This window comes from Saccopteryx bilineata, chromosome 7 (assembly GCF_036850765.1).
Source record: "Saccopteryx bilineata isolate mSacBil1 chromosome 7, mSacBil1_pri_phased_curated, whole genome shotgun sequence".
In the NCBI taxonomy this organism is placed as follows: domain Eukaryota; kingdom Metazoa; phylum Chordata; class Mammalia; order Chiroptera; family Emballonuridae; genus Saccopteryx; species Saccopteryx bilineata.
This window is the reverse complement of record NC_089496.1, coordinates 112,568,466-112,590,388: the sequence shown is the minus strand read 5'-3', so window position 1 is coordinate 112,590,388 and position 21,923 is coordinate 112,568,466.

Sequence of the window (21,923 nt, the reverse complement as noted above, 5' to 3'; positions counted from 1 at the left end):
GTCGGAGAGCATCCCTGGGAAGTGGTGGTCAAGGTTTACAGGTAGCAATGAGCAGGTAGATGCCCACAGGTCCCTGGCTGCTGACCCACCAATGGCAAAGGTGAACCGTGACAGGCTGGTGTCACCCCGTGCCAGGCCGTGGTCTCACGGACGCTGGTCTGCTGGGGGGTGGAGTGAGGGATGTAGTGAGCTGGCCTCCCATCTGGCCCCTGGGTCCTTCATCTCTGACCTTGACCCCTTTACTCGTACGCAGGTCTCTCTGCCTGCCTGTCGCTTTTCTCAGACCTGCTCCGGCGATGGCGGGCACTGACCACGGCCAGAATTTTCTAAACAAACCAAACTGGATGCTTAGAATTAAAATCTACACACTTCCCTCTTACACGAGCTTATTGGATCTCAGTAACAGCCTTCTAAGATATTGCTAGTGTTACCCTATTTTTCCTGAAAAGAGCCTGTTCTCAAATATATACAATATTTATAGATGGTATCTTGCTGGCCAAAGATGAAACACGTGTCCTCTGGTTTCTGACCGGAGGACACGTCTCCCAGAAATTCATGCACATTTATTTGCCGTCTCCAAGCGGCTTGCTAACTGAACAGCCAACCCCTCCGTACTCAAATTATTCCCTCTCCCCCCCCCCCCCCCCCGCCCTGAGCTAAGGCACCTTGAATCCTCCCGTTTCCAAATCACTTGTATTGACAGCTGGATACATGAAGAAATAAGTACTATTTCTAGGGAGAAAATTAATTTTGAAAATAATTAAAGATGATTAGCTCCCTTCTTGACTACAAAGGAGGTTTACCTGCCCCAGAATGTCATCCTCAGGGCTCGACATGCCACTTCAGGGTCCAGAAAACTAGAGGAGACTAATTCTAATTACAGGAATAAAATTTAAAAAAAAAATCTTTTTCAGAGTCAGTATTGATGGTCTGTGAGAGATGATTATGTCAAACCTTCTTTTTCCTTGTGCACAGCTGACAATTCTAATAGAAGGAAGAAGAGGAAGGCTTTGTCCTTGAAGCTTAGAGACTCTTTGAATAGAAAGCATCCCCCCCCCCCCCCCCCCCCCCCCGCAACATTCATAACTGGCGCAGAGTGAGATGGAGGATCGGGCCGGACCTATTTCAGGGCAAGAGAAGAACTGGGGCTTCAGGACCCATTGTTGGCTGGCCCAGGAGCCAGCAGCGCTGCAGAATCACTGGGGACCGTTAGAGTAGGGTTAGTAAAGAAACCTGGCCTTAACCTTGTTCTTAAGGTGAGGAAAACATTGTTAGAGAGGCCGCAAGTATTTCTGGTTGGAGCGGCGGCGCTTCCTGCGCCAGAACCTCTGTGCGCAGGGCTGGCGTTCCCTCTGGGTCACTCACACAGCCGGCGCTGGATCCTTCCCCGGTTCCTGATCGACTGACCCTTCCAGGAGGCCGTTCTCGTTGCTGTCCGTTCACGGGGCTGAAGCTCTGCTCCTTCGGCAGCTTTAAGGACAGCCTGGCTCTGAGGGTCCCCAGGAGAGCAGGGCAGCTGCATGGGCACAGTCCCCCCTCTGGGTGTCCCAGAGGCCGGGAGCTCTCTTACCCTACACCCCCATCGACACCCCCATCAAAACCCCATCCATGGTGGTCCTGAAAACTTCAACTTGTAGACTAAACAGAGACAAACGTGAGTCAGTAGCTCTGCCTTCCATCCACACAGCGCTACTTGAACTCTTAGAATTCCGTTGTGTAAATGGACCACAGCTTCTTTTTTATCCACTCATCTCCGGATGGGCACTTGGGCCGCTTCCAAATCTTGGCTATTGTAAATAATGCTGCAATAAACCTAGGGGGTGCAAATATTCTTTCGAATTAGTTTTGGGTTTCTTCAGATAAATTCCCAGAAGTGGTGCTGCAGGAAAATGGGTGGAGGTCAGATGCTGCCCTGAGACAAGGCTTTGGCGTGGACTTTGGAAGGCCAAGTCCTGTGGGGGCAGAATGCTGCCCGGCGAGCACTGCTAAGATTGTTTAAAGGAAACAGCTGATCCCAGTGGCCTTTTCCCTACATACCTGAAAGGCACTAGTTAATCATCCTTCTCTGCACCTGAACCCATGCGCTGCTAATCTGACCCAGGCTCTGCTCATTTGCCCGATGAGTAAAGAAACATAAATACGACGAAGCTGCAGAGATCTGGGCTCTCAGTCCTAGAGGCTGGGAGACCCTGTTCCCATCTCTTCTCTGTGTTGTGTCTTGTGTGTGTTTTTCTTAAGTCCTGCAGCGCCTTCCTCTCGTGCACACCCACTGCCCAGCTGGTCCCGGCATGGTATGACTCAGCCATAAAAAAAGGAGGAAATCTTCCTTCTGCAGCAGCCTGGATGGACCAGGCGTGCACTGTCCTCAGTGAAAGGAGCCAGGCAGAGAAAGACAAGAACCGTGTGATCTCACTCATATATGGAATCTAATGAACAAAATGAACTAACAAGAAAAATGGAGACAGACTCAGAGATAGAGAGAGCAGGCTGATGGCTGTGGGGGGAGGGGTGGTAAGGGCTGTGAAAGGATTAAAAAAAAACAGAAAAATCTCAGGGACAAGAAAAAACAGTATGATGATTGCTAAGGTGACCAATCGTCCTCCTTCAGGGAGGACAGTCCTTCTTTTGTAAGTTCTGTCCTCCCTTGAAAAGTGCCCTCCTACATGTCCTCCTTTTTAATATTAGAAGACTAATCTTTATTATATGTGGCTTAAGTGTCTGTCGCCGATAGCTTATTGGTTGCTTGCGTAACTGTACTAGCCAATGGGGTGAAGTTGCCACGGCATTCAAATAGTCCCACCTTCTGGCATGCCACCTCACAAATTGAGGTTAAAGATTGGAGCAATTATTATGCTGTTAAGAAATCTTAACACCAGAAGGGGTCTTTGCAATGGTACAAGACTAGAGGTTCTCCAATTGAAAAATAATGTCATAATAGCTAAGTCTTTGACTGGCTCCTCTAAAGGTGAAATACATGTCATTCCAAGAATTGATTTGGCTCCATCTCAAACAGGGCTGCCGTTTCAATTGAGACATAGACAATTTCCTGTAAAACTTGCCTTTGCTATGACCATCAATAAGTCTCAGGGCCAAACGCTTAAGCGTGTTGGCATTTTTTTACCGGAGCCTGCATTTGGACACGGTCAACTTTATGTTGCCTGTTCAAGAGTTCATGAAAGAACGGACGTAAAATTAAAAATAATTGATGGTCCTCTGCAAGGCGAGCTTAAAAATGATGGAAAGATCTACACAAGAAATGTTGTGTACAAAGAGATCTTTGACATGTGAATTAACATTTTATTATTTAAATCACCTTTATTTATTGAGCTAGCGGTGGCTCTTAAGAAATGTACCGCCAGTGGTTTCCTTCATTGCACTCTACTTTAAGCAATTAAGCAAGTAGAAGGGGAAAACCCCGTGGGGCAGTAAGCAAAGGGGCGTCCTCGCTGCCTCCTCTGGGTAATTCAGTTTGAATTAGCAGACACCTTTGCACAAATAATTTTAATTACAATTTATAATATCTAGAACAGCGGTCATTTCGTATGACCGCCGGGCTTTCTAGTCTATAAATGTCCATATTTGATCGATGCAGAGTCGATCTATTGTGTGTGATGTGACGTATTTGTATCTAAATGAGTATTTTTTCTTACAATGATTATTAAAAGTTAACAGGCATATAAGCATAAATATAATATAAAATATCACAGATGTTTTTATTATGCATTTATCACATTATAGTGTATTATATTGTTGCAATGAATAAAATGTTTCTTTCATTTACGATATTGTTTTCTTCAATTTATTTTTGTCCTCCTTTTCATTGTGAAAAAGTTGGTCACCTTACAATTGCCCTTCTCTTCACTTATAAGGATTTACTTTTTAATTTTTTTTTATAGACAGAGAGAGAGTCAGAGAGAGGGATAGATAGGGACAGACAGACAGGAATGGAGAGAGATGAGAAGCATCAATCATCAGTTTTTCGTTGCAACACCTTAGTTGTTTATTGATTGCTTTCTCATATGTGCCTTGACCATGGGCCTTCAGCAGATCAAGTAACCTCTTACTCAAGCCAGTGACCTTGGGTCCAAGCTAGTGAGCTTTGCTCAAACCAGATGAGCCCGTGCTCAAGTTGGCGACCTTGGGGTCTATAACTATAAGACAGGCTCCATTTCGTTCCATTTGAAGTCAACATCTTCCATCTCACATTCATCCTTTCTTTCTTTTTCAATATATACACTGTTCCTAAAATTACATGTTTTAATTTCATTATTTTCAACTCTGTAAAAAATTACGGTGTTTTCCTGCCTGTAACCTTTTGGGACTCACTGGTCCCCTGAGCTTTGTGTTGCTAAAGACTGAGTCTCATCGGGTGGAGTGGCTACATCTCTTCACGCTGGTTAATTGTCCATTTTACACCAGCGGGCATTTGGCTCCTCTCCAAGGTTCCCTGTTGTCCAGAGTGCCGACTGCCAGCGTGCTAATGTGTGTCTCCAGGTGTTCCCCAGGAAGACTTCCCTTTGGGTATTTATCTAGGAGTGAAATGTCTGTGGTGTAGAGCCTGTTTTAGGAGATAATGTCAAACTGTTTTCCAGAGTAATTATACTAATTAAAATAGCAACGGATAGGCGACCCCATGGACCCACCCCCTCTCCACACCTGGTATCGCATCTCCCAGGGGTTGGGCATTGTCTCGCGTGTTTATCGCCCAAAAAGCTTTTTACATCCAGGAGGGAAGTGGTGTGTGTGTGTATGTGTGTGTGTGTGTGTATGTGTGTATGTGTGTGTGTGTGTGTATGTGTGTATGTGTGTATGTGTGTGGGGTTCTTCCCTAAGGGGACCCCACTCTCTCTCTGCCTCTCTCTGGGGACAGAACAGCTCCGACACCCACGTGGATGCCGGGCAGACATCACAGTGTGAGAATAAGGGCTTTCAGTGCGGTCTGAGCCACGAACACACGGGGCACTGCGAGGGGGTCTGCACTAAGCCCTGCGTTAGGGCCTCCCGTTTGAACATGAACAAAACGCCCCGGCCTCTCAGGGAACTAAGGTCAAATTCTCGCGTGAGTGTCCACAGGGAAGTTGGTCCCGGGATTTCACAAACGCCCGCAGATGCTGCGGGTGCGTGACCCAGGAGTGTTGGAGGACAGGTGCGCGCTCCAGCACCCCTGGCCCTGCCTGTAGAGCATGCGCAAACTGCTCCACACCCCCAGCCGCCACTGCCTCACCTCCCACACTGCCCCTGCTCATCCGGCTGCGAAGAGGACCAGGTGAAGCCACGGAGAGCCAGGGGTCTTGGCAGACAGGAGTCCCCCCCCCCCCCCCCCCCCCCCCCCCCCGCCAACACCATCACGGCCTTCGGCAACCGAAGCAGAAAGGTTTGCAGGGAGGGCAGCTCATCAGAGGTTCATGCAGCACTTTGTAAACGCAGGTTGGGGGTCAGTGGAGTGTGTGCAGGCTGGTGACGTGGCTGCCACCCTGCCCTGACCCCTGGGTGGGCCTCTGCGTTAGAGACAGCAGGTGCTCTCCCCTGCAAGGGAGGCCCCCCAGGCAACAGTGGTTTGCTTCGCTGCCCCTGTCCCAGGTCCTGATTCAGTGAGTGCAGGACGTCGGGTCCTGAGGCCTCGGTGGGGGGTGCAGCTCTCTTCCTCCGGAGCGTTTACAAATCTGATTTCTCTCCTGTGGTTGGCAACACAAAGCAGACGCCTAACAGCCATAAATATCGAATTAGTTTTTTGTTTTTCTTTTCTGTTCGTGTATCAGAAAACTTTTGATTTAGGTGAGTTATGTTGTGAGCCTGTGCGGGTTCTTTCCAGCGGGTGATAACCATCCCTATTTCGGTGCCTCCAGGTCAACGTACAGGTAATTTAACTTCGTAACTAAATAGCATACTGATTAATGCAAAGAAAACAGTCTTCCTCCGAACAAGTTCTTATTTCATCCGGTGTGGATGGCCCACGTGCAGGGAGTCACCGGTCAGACTGGTGGAGACGGGGCTGGCAGGAGACAATGCAGCCAAGTGTGTGAGCCGATGGGTTTTATACTGTAAAGACCGACTTGTTCTTCCCAGCCAAGAAAAATTTGACAACAAATGACAGACACACAGAGTCCCTCTTGCAAACCTGAGACCCACAGAGTGCCGGGAGGCCGGGGTGTGTCAGAACACAGGGCTGTCTCGTCACCTTGTCCTCAAAACCAGGACCCGTTGGTGCGATCACGTGGAGAACCTTTTCTAAGAACCAAGATGGGGGGCAGCTCCGAGAAAATTCTACCAGTCCGTTTCCTGGGTGACAACAACTGAAATTTACAACCTTCAGTGCCTCTGTGACCAGGCAAACCGGGAAAGAGGGCTTCCATGTGCACTTTGACACTATTTGCTTATGTTTCTTCCTGTCATCACCCCCCCCCCCCGGTGAATCGCTCTAAGTCCCTTGTAGGTTCTGACTAGAAGCACGTTGGGGCTGGGGAAACCCAGACAGCCGATGTGGGAGGCCCTGGCATGTGGGGGCAGCAGAGATGTGTCCTTGCTCCAGCTGGTACCCACGGTGTGCCCTGCTTACCCGACAACACCTGAGACAGGTGCCCATTCGCTGGACTGCTCAGACAAACAGTATCTGTGAAAGAGCTGCAGCCCCGTCTGTGGCCCTCACACTTGACTGTGAGGCCCGAGGATATTTTTGTGCAGAGCTGGGATGCAGAGGGCTGCAGTGTGGTCAGGCCGGCCCAGAGTGTTCGGAGGCACCGGGGAGGAAGAAAAACGCCATTGCTGTAAATCTCTGGGACTCAAGCAGCTCCACAGGTGGTGTGTATGCCTCCGCCAAATGCCACGCCAGGATTCACTGCCTGCCAATGCCTGTCTTGTGTCCAATAAGTGGGAACAAGAATGTTTTATTAGGCTTTTTTCTTTTTCTTGCAGAACCAGCAAGGACACAGCTTTATAACCGAGTTCTGATTAGTGGCCTCTTGCCAGGCACAGGGGTCACCCCCTGGACAACATGGACCAAAGCCCCCTGAGGATTATGGGGGGCTTCCCGGGGTGGCAGCCAACCCCTCCCCCACTCTGGCCCTATCAGTGTGTTTCCAGTGCAGATGCTCAGAACAGAAAAATGACGTCTCTCCTGCCCTGGCTGGATAGCTCTGTTGGTTAGAGCACCGTCCCAAAGTGCAAAGGTTGCCAGTTTGATCCCTGGTCAGGGCACGTACATTGAGCTATTCTTGTCTCTCTGTCTCTCTCTTCCTGCCTGTCTCTAAAAAAAAAGAAAGCAAAGCAAGAAAAAATTCATTAAAAAAAAAGACGTTTCCCCTCCCTGTCTGCCCACAGGAATGTCTCCAGCTGCTCTGAGTGCTGGGCCCAGCGGCCCCAGGAATGACCGAAGGTGCGACCAGAGTGCCCACTGCAGGCAGCCAGACATCAGAGGCTTCAAACACTCGAGCCACGCACCACAAAGCCTTGCAGCCCCGGGAATTCAGGGAGGGAAGGCGTCTTCAGTGGGGGAAGGATTCTTTAGGGACTGCATGTTTCTTAGAGGGGAACCCTTTGCTGCTGTGTATGAAATAGAGACTGCACCTGCCCCCAAAGGACCAGGGACCGCAGCAGTGATGGTGTCCCGTGGGTGGTGCACAGGGACTGTGATTCATGAGGAAGGGTCCACGCGTACGGAAGAGCAGACACCTGCCGCGTGTGGACAGCTAATAACAGAGCTTCAGCTACAGGAAGCAGAAACGAGCTGAGCTGCAGGGAGAGACAGACGAGTCCTCACATGCTGTCAGCTAGCGGACGTGACAAACATCCTGGAACTGAAGGACACACAGTGAAATGTCCAGCCCCACTGCTGACGCAGGGTGGGTTCTCTGACTCGGATGCCGCGTCTTCCTGGCTCCTCCGCAGAAGCAGGTTTCTCCCTGAGCCTGAGGTCCTCCCGAGCTTCCCAGTGAGCTGCCTGCATCTGAGCCACTGCGACTGGGGCCGTGTGCAGGGCCGGGGCCTCCCGGGGTCAGGTGCAGGGCCGGGGCCAAGTGCAGGGCCGGGTGCAGGGCAGGGGCCTCCCGGGCTGAGTGCAGGACTGGGTGCAGGGCTGGGTGCAGGGCTGGGTGCAGGGCTGGGGTCTCCTGGGGTCAGGTGCAGGGCCGGGGCCGCCCGGGCCAAGTGCAGGGCCGGGTGCAGGGCAGGGGCCTCCTGGGCTGAGTGCAGGGCTGGGTGCAGGGCTGGGGCCTCCCAGGGCCGGGTGCAGGGTGGGGTGCAGGGCCAGGGCCTCCCGGGGTGCAGAGCCAGGGCCTCCCGGGGTCAGGTGCAGGGCCGGGGCCAAGTGCAGGGCCGGGTGCAGGGCAGGGGCCTCCCGGGCTGAGTGCAGGACTGGGTGCAGGGCTGGGTGCAGGGCTGGGTGCAGGGCTGGGGTCTCCCGGGGTCAGGTGCAGGGCCGGGGCCGCCCGGGCCAAGTGCAGGGCCGGGTGCAGGGCAGGGGCCTCCTGGGCTGAGTGCAGGGCTGGGTGCAGGGCTGGGGCCTCCCGGGGCCGGGTGCAGGGTGGGGTGCAGGGCCAGGGCCTCCCGGGGTGCAGAGCCAGGGCCTCCCGGGGTCAGGTGCAGGGCCAGGGCCGCCCAGGCCAAGTGCAGGGCCGGGTGCAGGGCTGGGGCCTCCTGGGGCCGGGTGCAGGGCGGGGTGCAGAGCCAGGGCCTCCCGGGGTCAGGTGCAGGGCCGGGGCCTCCCAGGGCCGAGTGCAGGGCCGGGGCCTCCCGGGCTGAGTGCAGGGCTGGGTGCATGGCCGGGGCCTCCCGGGCTGAGTGCAGGGCTGGGTGCAGGGCCGGGGCCTCCCGGGCTGAGTGCAGGGCTGGGTGCAGGGCTGGGTGCAGGGCCGGGGCCTCCCGGGGCCGGGTGCAGGGCGGGGTGCAGGGCCAGGGCCGCCACCAGGCAGGAAGTTGAGCCAGACCTCGGAGCCGCACATGGCGCTTGTGAACCACGCCCAGCACCGCGGAGCCGTGCCTGCCTCCCTCACGCCCAGGGCGGCGCACGCCCGACTGGGAACGTTCCAGCCGCGCCATCCCTCCTGGATGCTCAGCACCGAGCCTTCTATCCGCAACAGCGCCACTTGGTTTTTCAACAGAACGACACGTTCCGCCGTGTGCTGTGGGGCGAGACAGAGGGGTGCGGGTTTGGGAGGAGAGCGGGAGATGGTCTCACTTCTGCCGTTCTGTCCTCATTTTAAATTTGACAAATGGAGCGCTGAGAGGAACACGGACCCCCGCAGAGTTTAAATTACTGACTCTGTTCTTTTAATCCGTTCTTCCTTCACTCCTGAGAACGATGCCCTCGTGCTCGGAAGCCGGACCCCGTGCTGCGCAGGCTCACATTTAGGAAAGCAATTCCTTAGCGTGCAGAGTCCACACAGGGCCCCTCCGAGGCCCATTCCAGCCTCAGCGTGATGGAAAAGTCCTCATCTCTACCCAGGGGTCTCCTCTCTCTCTCTCTCTCTCTCTCTCTCTCTCTCTCCAAGTTACTTTTGCCTCCTCTCCCTGTGGCTTTAGGTCACCGAGCAGCCTCCGCACCTCCCCAGAGAGCATGGGCAGTGGAGTGGGCTAAATGGTGGCCCCCAAAATGTGTCTGCGTCCCAACCCCCTTGACCTGGGAACACAACCTCATTTGAAATAGGGTCTTTGCAGATGTAAGTTAGGGTCTCAAGATGAAGTCAGTCTGGATCCAGGGGGAAGCCTGAATCAGAGACTGGTATCCCCATAAGAGGAAGGAGAGGGGATGAATGATGAGGGACAGGAGAAGGCATGTGGAGACGAAGGCCATGATTGCAGGGATGTGTCTACAACCCGGGGACGCCTGGGGTGCCGGAGCCTGGAGCAGATGTTCCCCTCAGCGCCTCCGGACGGACCCTGCGCTGCTGACCCTGGCCTCGGAGTGCCGGCCGGGAGCTGGGACAGAATGAGTTGAATTAAGCCACTGAGTGTGTGGTCTCTGCTGAAGACTCCAGGGGCCACCACTGTCCTGCCCACCCAGGGTCACGGGGCAGTCCAGCTCTCTCTGCTCCTTCTGCACACCCTGGTCCTTGGCTTGCGTCCTGGTTCAATGAGCACCCGCTGCCTCAAGCTTGATAAAGGGACGGACCAACCCCCCTGTCCCCTTCGTCACCGCCCCTGACGTGGGCACGCATCTGGCCGCCTGCTGGAGGAGCTTCTGCAAACGTCTTTGCCTGAGACCCCCACCACCACCCCGTCCTGGTTGGGGTAGGGAGGAAGTGCCTACAGGGTCCTGGTGATGCTGGCCGGGCGTCCAGGGTTCCAGCCTGGTTCTGTGACCGTGTATGTCATCCGTGTCCTTGAGTCCAGGGGAAGGGGGCTGGGGGTCTTCCAACTCTGAAAGGGTGTCCTTCAGCCCTTCCTCGATGTCCCAGGTGCTCCCATCAGGACACATGTGTGGAAAGCCCATCTACCATCAATCACATGACCAGGAAGAGTTGATTAAGCATCAGCTGTCCCTCCAGGCTGTCCTCGGGGAAGCAGAGAGGAGCTGGGAGCTGTCACATCAAGACCCAGGAAGGACAGCCAGCCCAGCGTCACTGCAGGTGGCAGGCAGGTACTGGCATGGCCCCGTGGACTCATAGTCAGTGTCCATAGTGCCTGAGGCCGTGTTTGCAGGCCAGCCTCCTCTCGGTGAGAACCTCCCTGACCAGAGGCCTGGCCCAGCCTCCAGGGCCAGGGCCCTGCAGGGGAGGTGACACGACCCTGTATTGTCTAACAAAGGTGTTCAAAGGTCATGCTTGATGCAGTGTGCTGGTGGGGCGTTTAGTTGTGAACAGGGCATTTCAGGGGGGCTCCCAAGAAGGGAAGGACATCCGTGCTGGGAGCTGTGACCTGCTGTGGTCCCCCACCCCCATTCCATGTTCAGATACAGGGACTGATAGAAGGCTCTGCTTCTGGAGTGAGGGCACACCCACTGCCTTTGTCTCCATCCACAGGAAGTGAAACACCAGGGAGCCATGATGACGTGTGTGTGTGTGTGTGTGTGTGTGTGTGTGTAATGATACCTTTTAACCTCCAGCATCAGCAGCTTTCCGGAGGGGCTTTAAGCAGCTCTGAGCCTTCCAGACCCTGCCTGGCCCAGCGCAGACTCAGAGCCCTGCCCTTGAAGACAGGAAGCATGACCTGGAGCTTCCTTTGACCAATGAGGTTTGAGCAGAAGACATTTCTGGGCAGAACTGTTAAGAGCCTGTGGCCAGTGTGTCCTGTCCCCTCCTCCCGCCCGAACAGATGGGAGACAGGCGGCACCTCCCTTGGCCTGTGTCTCAAAGCAAAGATGGCCCGGAGTGCCCGCCTGCGGACACAGAGAGAGAGGGAGCCGCGAGTGCTCTTCTGAGCCAGAGCGATCCTTCCTGTGACTCGACTCCACCCACCCACCTGCCGGAAGCATCAGCAAACGTCAGTTCTTGAAGCATTGTCCGGCAGACGTGTACAAGGCAACAGAGGCTGCCGAGACTCTGGTCAAACTCGTCTGAAAAAGCGGATTGATATCTGATTGAAAGCAAGTTTTCAGTTTTAAGTAAGAGTCTTGATTAGTTTGCATTTACAAAGAAAAAGACTCCCCCCCCCAATAAGTACTGGATTTGGATCAAAACCCCTCTTGGATTTTGTGAGCATGGGCAGCCTCCTCGGGAGCTGCAGATGGGTTCTGGGCAGAGTTGTGTTTAACGGTTGGAACCCCTTGACTGTGTGGGACAACTTGGTGAGTGGCTGCACTCAAATGTGCCCCATTTACCAGGCAGTTGAATTCAGGAATAGAATTCATGACAAAATTATAAAACTGTTGGCTCAGAACATCTGAGCGAACATCATTTTTTAAACTCTCAGCTATACTGCTATATATACACACACGCATATATCATATATATATACACACACGTATACAGCTATAGATACACATAGCTGTGCGTGGGTATGTAATGCAGATACTGATATATATATATATATATACACACACACACACAACTATATGCATATATAGTTATTATGAATACAGATAAAACGCTCCATGTGTCCTCTAAATATACAACAAGAACGAGGACTTACTTGTCTTGCTGAAACTTGTCTTGATCCAATTCTAACTCACACACGTTAATCCCTTACACATGGGACCTGACCTTCCAGGGGAGCGTTCTTTTCGAAAAGGCAAAGTGCCCAACAGGTGCGTGGAGAAGACAGGCACTTACCTCAGCCCCTGGCTCCGCTGAGGTCTCCCCGCCAAGGGGTCTCCTGGAATGATCCTCCTTTGTGGGTGTCAGGAGAGTCATTTCTTTTATTCAAACGTGGACCTTTTCTGACAATTCAAAGATCCGTCCTGGTGACTCTGACCCGACACACACTCTGTCCTGTTTCAGGAACAACGGACTGGGCAGCCACCACTATCGATGCTCCCGGTATTTGTCTGTACCGAGGTGGCAGGAATCCTTACCCTCCTGGGCAGGCGTGCACTGGGAAGATCTGCTTTGTGATTGTTGCGAGTGGGGCTGTGTCGATAACGTGGTTTCTGAAGTCGTGAACTCCCCTCACTGGGACCTCACTGCGTTGGCTCCTGGCACATTTAGAATGTTTGTTTTCACTCTATGCTTATTATTATTTTTAATTCAGTGAGAGAAGGAGAGGCAGAGATAGACTCCTGCATGCGCCCCAACTGGGATCCCCTCAGCAAGCCCATTAGGGGGGCGATGCTCTGCCCATCTGGGGCTGTTGCTCCATCGCTCAGCAACCGGAGCCATTTGCACCTGAGGTGGAGGCCATGAAGTAAGGTGACCAACTTTTTTACAATGAAAAGGAGGACAAAAATAAATAGAAAAAAAATATTATAAATAAAAGAAACATTTTATTCATTGCAACAGTAATACACTATAATATAAATGCATAATAAAAACATTTGTAATATTTTATATTGTAATTATGCTTACATGCCTATTACTTTTTAATAATTATAAATAAAAGTACTCATTTAGATAGAAATATGTCACATCACATGCAATGGATCAACTTTGCATCAATCGAATATGGACATTTACAGATGAGTCTTCCAATATCAAAAAGGAGGATCTGCAGGAGGACTCTTTTCGAGGGAGGACAGAACTTACAAAAGAAGGACTGTCCTCCCTAAAGGCAGATGATTGGTCACCTTACATGCAGCTGTCCTCAGTGCCTGGGACCAACTTGCTCCAATGGAGCCTTGGCTGCGGGAGGGGAAGAGAGAGACAGAGAGGAAGGAGAGGGGGAGGGGTGGAGAAGCAGATGGGCACTTCTCCTGTGTGCCCTGACTGGGAATCAAACCAGGGACATCCACATGCTGGGCCAAAGCTTTATCAATAAGCCAACTGGCCAGGGCTGTTTTCTCTTTAAGTAGCATCTCACTCAGATGCTTTTCTTTTAACTACAAATTTCTCTCTGTTCACAGAAAGGAAGTGATTCTGGAAGTTTCTCCCAAATTGGCAAAGCTTCTAAAGCTTCCCATTGCTGTCGTTGACAGGCCTGAGTGAGCCACTTGCCTGGGGCCCTCGCTGGTCAGGGAGGACAAGGAGCCGGCCATGTGGGCCGTGTGGACACGAAGACACCCTGACAGCCTGTTTCTAAGCCAGTGAAACGGCATAAATCTGTCACCAGGAAACAGGTGGTCAGCTCGTATTTGTTCTTTCAATGTGTCCAGAATTAATTGGCTTATATATCCGCTGGCACTGGATCCCAACTCGAGGCTGCAGGACAGAGATTTGAAAAACGGCTCCCACTGTGCTCCCTGAATGCAGAAGGCAAACAATTGTGCATTCCGTGGATAAAGCGGCCTGTAATCTTCCATTACACTGATATCGCAATCCCATCTGGAAAGTTCAAAAGAAAACTATCTCGCCATTATATGCTGAGCGGATTGTTCTTGTTCTCATTGTTTGGTAGATGAGACTTCTATGACAGTCATTAGCTTGTTTACAAATGTTTTTAATTAAAGCTGAGAGGGGCTGGGAATAAGGTCTTCGGATAAACAGCTTGCCATTTTAAAGGGCATTCCCCAAATGTATGACAGGCCAGGAGTCTTTTGGCAAATTCTGTCCTGGGAGGAGTGGGGAGAAGGAAGCCTGGACAGAGCCAGGAAGACATTAAAATGTGGGGAGACTCTGGAGGGTCCACTTTGGGGGCTGGCAGGCCTGCTCTGTCCCAGCTCCATGGGCCCGATGAGCCCCAGGGATCATGCCAACATAGGCGCACGCCCTGCCAAGGCGGCAGCTTGGTTATTCACCCCAATTCACAACCACACACAGACGACTCTCCACATGGCTTTGTGAGCCAGGGGCTGTTGTTTCCCAGCTCCTCTGCCTGGTAAAGAGCTGGCTCTGGGTTTGGCTGGTTCGGAGCCCAGCCCGGGAGGGGCACTCCAGATGCAGGAGACCAGATAGGTCCAGCAGCACTGCCGCCCCACATACGCGGTCTCCACCAAGGCTCACTCCCCACGTGTGACCAGGGCTGTAGACAATGCTGCCCTGGAAACCACCCTTCTGTGTGGACCTGGCCTGGCTGACTCTCCCTCTGCCAGCCGGTGACTTCTCTACTCAGCGCTGGGTCAGCCCTCCATTTTCTGCTTGAACGCAGGATTAGTGGGTAATTGAAATCTCCCTGCCTGGCTTCAGGTGCCGGTAATGGCTCCACAGCATGGTGCTTCCAGGTCAACCGAGTTTCAGCTCCAGTCTCTGACTTTGCAAAGGGGAGGAGGGGCCCTGGCCGATTACCTCAGTCAGTTAAGAGCATCATCCTGAAACAACAAGGTTGCAGGTTCAATCCCCGGTCAAGGCACACATGGGAAGCAACCAATGAATGAACGACTAAGTGCAACAACAAATGAATGCCCCCCCCCAAAAAAAACCCACAATAAATGAAAAAAGCTCTGGCTGGATAGCTTAGTCAGCTGGAGGCTGCCGGTCCTGGTCAGGGCATATCCAGGAGCAGCTCGATGTTCCTGTCCCTCTCTCCCTGCCTCTCTCTCTAAAAGAAAAAAAGGGGGGGGGGAAGAAGAGGAGGAGGACCAGAAATTTGCAGAATGCCAGCCAGTAGCCCCTTAAGCAGGGTTGTGGAAGGCTCTAGGGAAGAGGCCCACTGTCTCTGCGCTGAGCAGGCCATGAGCCCCAGCCAGTGCTGGCCCACCTGCCACTGCCCTGGCCCAGGAGCCCTGAGTCCTCTGCACCCATAACGAGCAGAGTCCCTGCAGGAAGGGTATGAAGAACCTAGACAGGGGTCAGAACGGAGCCGAAAGCCCTGGGGAGACAGGGATGCTCAGGTCTCCACTGCTGGGGACATACAGAGAAATGCATGAGCCTCTGCCCCCCGCGAACCCGTATGGAAGACATAACATTGACTTGCCAAACCCTGGAGACATGGTAAGTGCACGGGGCAGCCCTGACTCTGCGCCCTACGGCGTCTTGGGAGATGCCTTGCCTCCATCAGCCCTCAGAAACTTCTTTGAAGAAGATATCATCCTGGGGTCGCTCCGCCAGCCCTGGGACCTCAACATGGGGACATGATTGGCCATGGGGGTGCGGGGATCACGGGGGCATCACTATAGGGCCACGGAGGGGTGTCCGATGGGGTCTCCGGGGCCAGGGCACCAGCAGTGCTGGAGGTGGGATAAAGAACGCAGATGCGAGTCCCCATCAGCGGTGGCCAAGAGGGCCAGGAAACGCGAGAGGACATGCGCGGAGATGGAGGTCTCTCTGCAGCTGCCGCACGGGGGAGGTGGTCCAACTTAGCTCAGAGCTCGTCTGGGAGACCGAGAACTGTGTGACGCCCACACCGAGCTCATGGCCACGTGGAGCACCGCGGACCGACCGGACTGTGGAGGCGGCTTCCGTGCGGGGCTGCTCCTGCCTGCTGGGCTCTGCCTTCCGCCCTTGATGGAGATCAATCCGCCTTGTGTGGAAACCCGAAGGGAGCCCCCAGGCTCCCACCGTTTCCATAGAAACGAGAGCACTATAGCACAGGGGAAAAGAAGGGCTGGAAGGATGAACAAAAGACTCAGCAAAGCTGCTCTGCGGTGTTCTGCGCGGCCTAAGATGATGCCACCGCCCAGCCTTGGGCTGCGCGTCACCCACGCGGCTTCCGCACCCGCCTGGGAAGCAACCGGACACCTGGAACCCGCTCCTGATCGCCCACCCCGAGCACCTCAGAACCCCTCGATTGTGCAGGTCGTTGTACAGCGGTCATGGGGGGAGCGGGAGCAGCAGGGAAGGGGTGAGGAGGGAGAAAGGTGGGTCTCCACATTCCCAGGAAAATGGAGAGCGGGGGTTGGAGACCAGCGTGAGCGCCCCGAAGAGCGGCTGGGCCACCTTGGACTTGCAGCTGGGCGTGTGCGACCTTTTATAATGTCCTTGTCCGACCACCAGCCTCTTCTCGGCTGCCCTGGGCTGGGATACAACTCACCTGCCTGAATCAGAAATAGCTAAGAAGTCAAGCTGCTGTCCTGACTTCAGAGGCACAAAGGAAGGGCCCACGGTCTCTGCCAAGGAGCAGCGCGGAGGGCTGGCAGGTGGGGCACTGGTCAGCAGTAGAAAGGCTTTTCCCAGACTGAGGAGCAGGCCTGGGATCCCTCCTTACCTAAGGTGTGGGGTGGCCCATGCTGGGGCGATTCAGGGACTCAGAGGCTGGTCCACCCTGTCCCTGGAGGTGATGCGGTGCTTTACCGTCAGGAGGACTTGAGAGGACCCTGCCAGTTCCAGGAGCCCAGGAATCGGACCGTGCTAGTCCGAGTAGGAGCCACCCGGAGGCTGACCCTTTGGCCCCAGAGGTGAAGCACTGGACTCACCACCAACTGGGCACTTAGCACCCGAAGTGCCCCGATTGACCAAACATCTGCAGGCCCCCCACCACGAGGGCTGGTCACAAAGTGGGAAACACATTTGTCATAAACAGAAAATGGCTCACGGGCACAGAAAGACCCCCGTGACTTACGGTGCACTCTGCACCCCATCACTCACCGCCCCGCCCATCCGTTCTGCCTAGTCATCGGCCGGGAGGGAGAGGAGAGGCCTCGCTTTGCAAAAAGCATGCCGTGAGACTATTTTTATTGAGCAATCTTCTGCTTCTCAGAATATCACGGGCGTGAATACAGTAAAAAGTGATGTTCAGGAATGGCTGAAATAATAAATTGTTTTTTTTATCCCACTTGACTCTCTCTATATAGTGTGGATCGTATTTTCTTCAGGTACCCTATAAATGACAACATATGGTCGCCCCTGTCCCCCGGGGCCAGCTGTCGCAGCCCATCTATCGCGGGGATGAAGGCTGAACAGGATTATAAACCCATCTCCCGCTCCCCCCGCCCCCAGTGCTGGCCCACGGTGCCAAGACCCTCTCTGAAATGAAATAATTCAGCGAAGAATGCTCACAGCCAATTCATCATTTCCGGGAAGAGAGAAGAAGTGAGTCCTGGGGTGGCTGGTCTCGCTTTGAATCCGGATACTTTGGTGTGGGGTAGCCTGATGGGCAGGTGAGAAATTGGACCCTGTTTCCGGGAACACAAAGGAACGCGGACATTCAGATGGGGTGATGGCAAAGCTCCCGTGCCACTGGGTGGGGATGAGGGGGTGTCTCTTGGTGTGGGAAGCCGATGGGAGCATCCCTGACACTGCTCCCCCCACAGCGTGGTCTAGCCCCGAGGAGGGAGAAGAGATCCAAGTTGCCTGAAATAAATGTTTTTCTGGAGAAATGCCATCATGCCCAGCATGCTCTGTTATTTTTATTCACTCCGGCTTTTCTAAGATTCTTCAAGGCATATTTATTAAACTCCAGCCGCTTGACATGCAGTTAAACGCTTCAGAGTGGTGGGTGTGGAATGACAGGAGTACTGAGCTCCTGTTTGGGGGGTCAGTGAACTTGGCTGCCCCTCCCGAGGCCATGGAATAGTCTTTGCTGTTGACTTCTCTTTCCTGGAGACACTTCCTTCTCTTGGCTTCTGGAACACTGCATACACTGATTTTTATTCTCACTTCCTGTCCCAGTTGAGTGGGGTGAAAAACTTAATAATTCGTGGGCAGCAGGTAGAATGCTTTGAAGGGTGTTGCTTTAGTAACAAGAATAATTAGCCTTCGATGGAAGGTTGCTCTGGTCCCAACTAACACAGATAGCAAGCAAGACCTACAGGGATTCTTTTTTTTTTTTTTTTTTGTATTTTTCTGAGTGAGAAGCAGTAAGGCAGGCAGACAGATTCCTGCACACGCCCGACCGGGATCTACCTGGCATGCCCACCAGGGGGCGATGCTCTGCCCATCTGGGACGTTGCCCCACTGCAACTGGAGCCATTCTAGTGGCGGAGGCGGAGGCCATGGAGCCATCCCCAGCGCCCGGGCCAACTTTGCTCTAATGGAGCCTTGGCTGCGGGAGGGGAAGAGAGAGATAGAGAGGAAGGAGAGGGGCAGGGGTGGAGAAGCAGATAGGCGCTTCTCCTGTGTGCCCTGGTCGGGAGTCAAACCTGGGACTTCCACATGCCCAGCCAGTGCTCTACCACTGAGTTTTAAAGTTTTTGACCATTATTTCTTTGAATATTGCCTCTTCCTGTCCCTTCCCCTTCAGGGCACCAATAACAGGTACATTGAGTGCTGGACATCCCCCACAGGTAAGGATCCTTTTTTCCATTTTTTAATATTTTTTTCTCTGATTGTTTTGGATGGTTGCTATGACTACATCTTCAAGTTACCTAGTTTTCCGTCCTCGGTGTCTAATCTGTCATTAACCCCATACAGTTGATTACGAGCCTCAGACACTATAGATTTCATCTCTAGAAATTCGATTTAGATATCTTTCTATTTTCAGTGTTTCTACCTGACATGTTCTGTCTTCTAACTTTCCAAACTAATGGGATACAATTACAGTAACTGTTTAATATTTATATCTACTCAGCCTCCTGTGCCAGTTTTCCATTTGGGTAGATTGCTTTTGGACTGTGTTTTCCTTATGCCTCATAATTTTGATTGGATATGAGTTACTATAAACAGACTGTGTTGAGTGTTGATGTTCTGGGATTTTTCCTGGGATGCCCTTGGGTAACTGGGAAACAGAATCCTTGTAGGGGCCCTGACAGGTTGGCTCAGTGGTTGAGTGTTGGCCCGGCATGTGGAAGTGCCAGATTCTATTCCCGGCCAGGGCACACAGGAGAAGCGCCCATCTGCTTCTCCACCCTTCCCCCTCTCCTTCTTCCCTGTCTCTCTCTTCCCCTCCCGCAGCCAAGGCTCCATTGGAGCAAAGTTGGCCTGGGTGCTGAGGATGGCTCCATGGCCTCTGCCTCAGGTGCTAGAATGGCTCTAGTTGCAATGGAGCAACAGCTCAGATGGGCAGAGCATCGCCCCCTGATGGGCGTGCCGGGTGGATCCCGGTCGGACGCATGCGGGAGTCTATCTCTCTGCCTCTCCACTTCTCACTTCAGAAAAATACAAAACAAACAAACAAAAAAACAAAAAACACTTTACAAACTTGATGAAAACTGTAAATCCATAGACTGAAGAAGTGAAACAAACCCCAAGCACAATAAATACAGAGAATTACACCTAAACAGCATGATCAGCTTGCTCAAAATCAATCGTAAAGAAAACATTCTAAAATGGCTCAAAGGAAAAAAGATACATTACATACAAAAGAACAAAGGTGACATGGGTGGGAGGCTATTTTGTTGAAATCAATGGGGCAGCGTCTTTAAAGAACTTTGAAAGGTGGGGGCAAGGCCTATAACCGAGGTCTGTACCCAGTGAAATTATGATCTGGTGCTGAAGTTCTTAGAAAGACACTGCCAACAATTTGAGTCTCTCTCTCTCTCTCATTTATCTTACTATTATTTTCTTCTTTTTTGTGCCTCAGGAACCCGCTAAAGGCTTTCAAACGCAGGAGTGATGTAGGGTTTGTTTTAAGTTCAGGTCTGGGGGTACTGAATTCTTTTAGCTTTTGTATCTGAAAGTGTATGTATTTCTTTTTCATTTTTGAATAATTTTTTTCTTAGGTAGCCTGTGTTAAAAGGAGTCTCGCACATCCAAATAAATTTTGGGGAAATGCGCTCTAACACTTTGTTTCACTCTTCATGTGCTGCAGCTCTGGGAGTCCCTACAACACAGTTGAACCTTGAACAGCATGGAGGTTAGGGGCACTGACCCCCCGCACAGTCGAAAATCTATGTATCATTTGATTCCCTAAAAACTTAACTACTAATAGCCCTGTTTGAGGTAGGATAATAAGAAGCTGGGGAAATCATTTGACAAATGGACTAAAGGAAACTGAGACAAATAATTAGACACACCCAAACAATTTGAGCAACTGACAGCCAGCTAATGGATCACAGGGTTCTATCTCCCCTAAAAAGGACACTTAGGAGCAAACGGTTGACATATCCCAGACCCTCCCGGGGCAGACTGGCCTCGGTCCTGGTCCCTGTTGATAACATTCTTTAAAAACTTTACTTATTTAAAAAATAAAAATAACCAGAAAATAATGCTGACACTTCTTTAACACACATGTTAATAAATCAACCTATTGAAGGACACACCTGGAAGGCTAATGAATATTCTCTGACATCCCTCCCGGGACCCCCCACACACTCCCACCAGCTAAAGATGAAAAGAGCCAGTGCTCGCTCGCTCCAGAGCACGCCCATACTTTTCTCCTTTCCTCTCAGGGTCCCCACGAGACCTGCCACCAGGGAGCAGGGGCTAACCCCCCGCACGTTCTTCGAGGCCCCTTTCTCTCTGACCTCCCGAGAGCCAGAGCGCCCGCCCACCCAGGCTCTCTCCTGTCGCTGCTCCTACCCCAGGCCCGGCCTTCGTCACACTGTCCCTACCTGTCATCAACGTCCCCCCAGCCCCGGGCCACCTGGACTTCTGCTGTGAAGGCTCCCTGCACAGAGTCAGGGCCCCACACGCAACCGGCCGCTGGAGGCAGACCCACTCTGGGCTTTGTCCTGGTCCAATAACATTTCAACTGGAAACTTTACCAATAACATAGCCAGTCAGTCAATACATATTTTGTTTGTCGTGTGTATTACACACTATGTGCTTACAATAAAGTCAGCTAGAGAAAAGAAAACATAATTGAGAAAATCATCAGGAAGAAATGTACAGTGGTTATTGGAAAACAATCTGCCTGTAAGTAGACCTCACAGTTCAAGCCTCTACTGTTCTAGGCTCAACTGTAGAGATGAGTTGTATACTTTATTTTTATTTGGTAAGTACTTAATTACAAATTTAGCTACCTAATGAGGAAAACCTTTGCTGATACTCTGTCTCCATCTTCTTTAGAGAACTCAGCAGACTGCCGCATTCGGATCCAAGTAGCCCATGAATCAAATTTGTGGGTCCCACGGAGAAGGCTCTGCACCTCCTCTGACCTCCCCGCCATGCGCTTGGCAACGGGAGCCTATGTTCATGCTCTAGGAATATTCAGGGGTCCAGGAGAAACGGGTCTGTGTCCGCACGTGCACTATCGTAGCACTTGGAAGTAGCTCCTCTTATAAAATCTTTAGATTCGTTTAACTGATGCGGATTACCTGAGTATCTATTTTTTATTACGATGTCCTCTGTGTTTCCTATCGATGCCACAATGTGATGCAATCCAGGAGAAGAGTGACTAATTCCCGTTCGTGGGAAAAGCTCCCTATTCTCCATATACAACATCATGCAGTCATTCAACTGTGAGTTAAGTGCCTGGGATGTGGCATGACTATTCCATTGTCTAGAAATAGAGTAGAAAATGGGCAAAGTTCCTAATGAGCATACATTCTAGCAGGAAGACCTACGAACCCAAAGACAAACAAAACTGCAGAACAGAGATAAATGATATAAAACAGAATAAGTAAGGGGATGAGAAATGAATGGGGATTAGTGGGTGCACTTAGTTAGACTTAAAATTCCATTAACAAAATGAAATTTTAAGTAAAA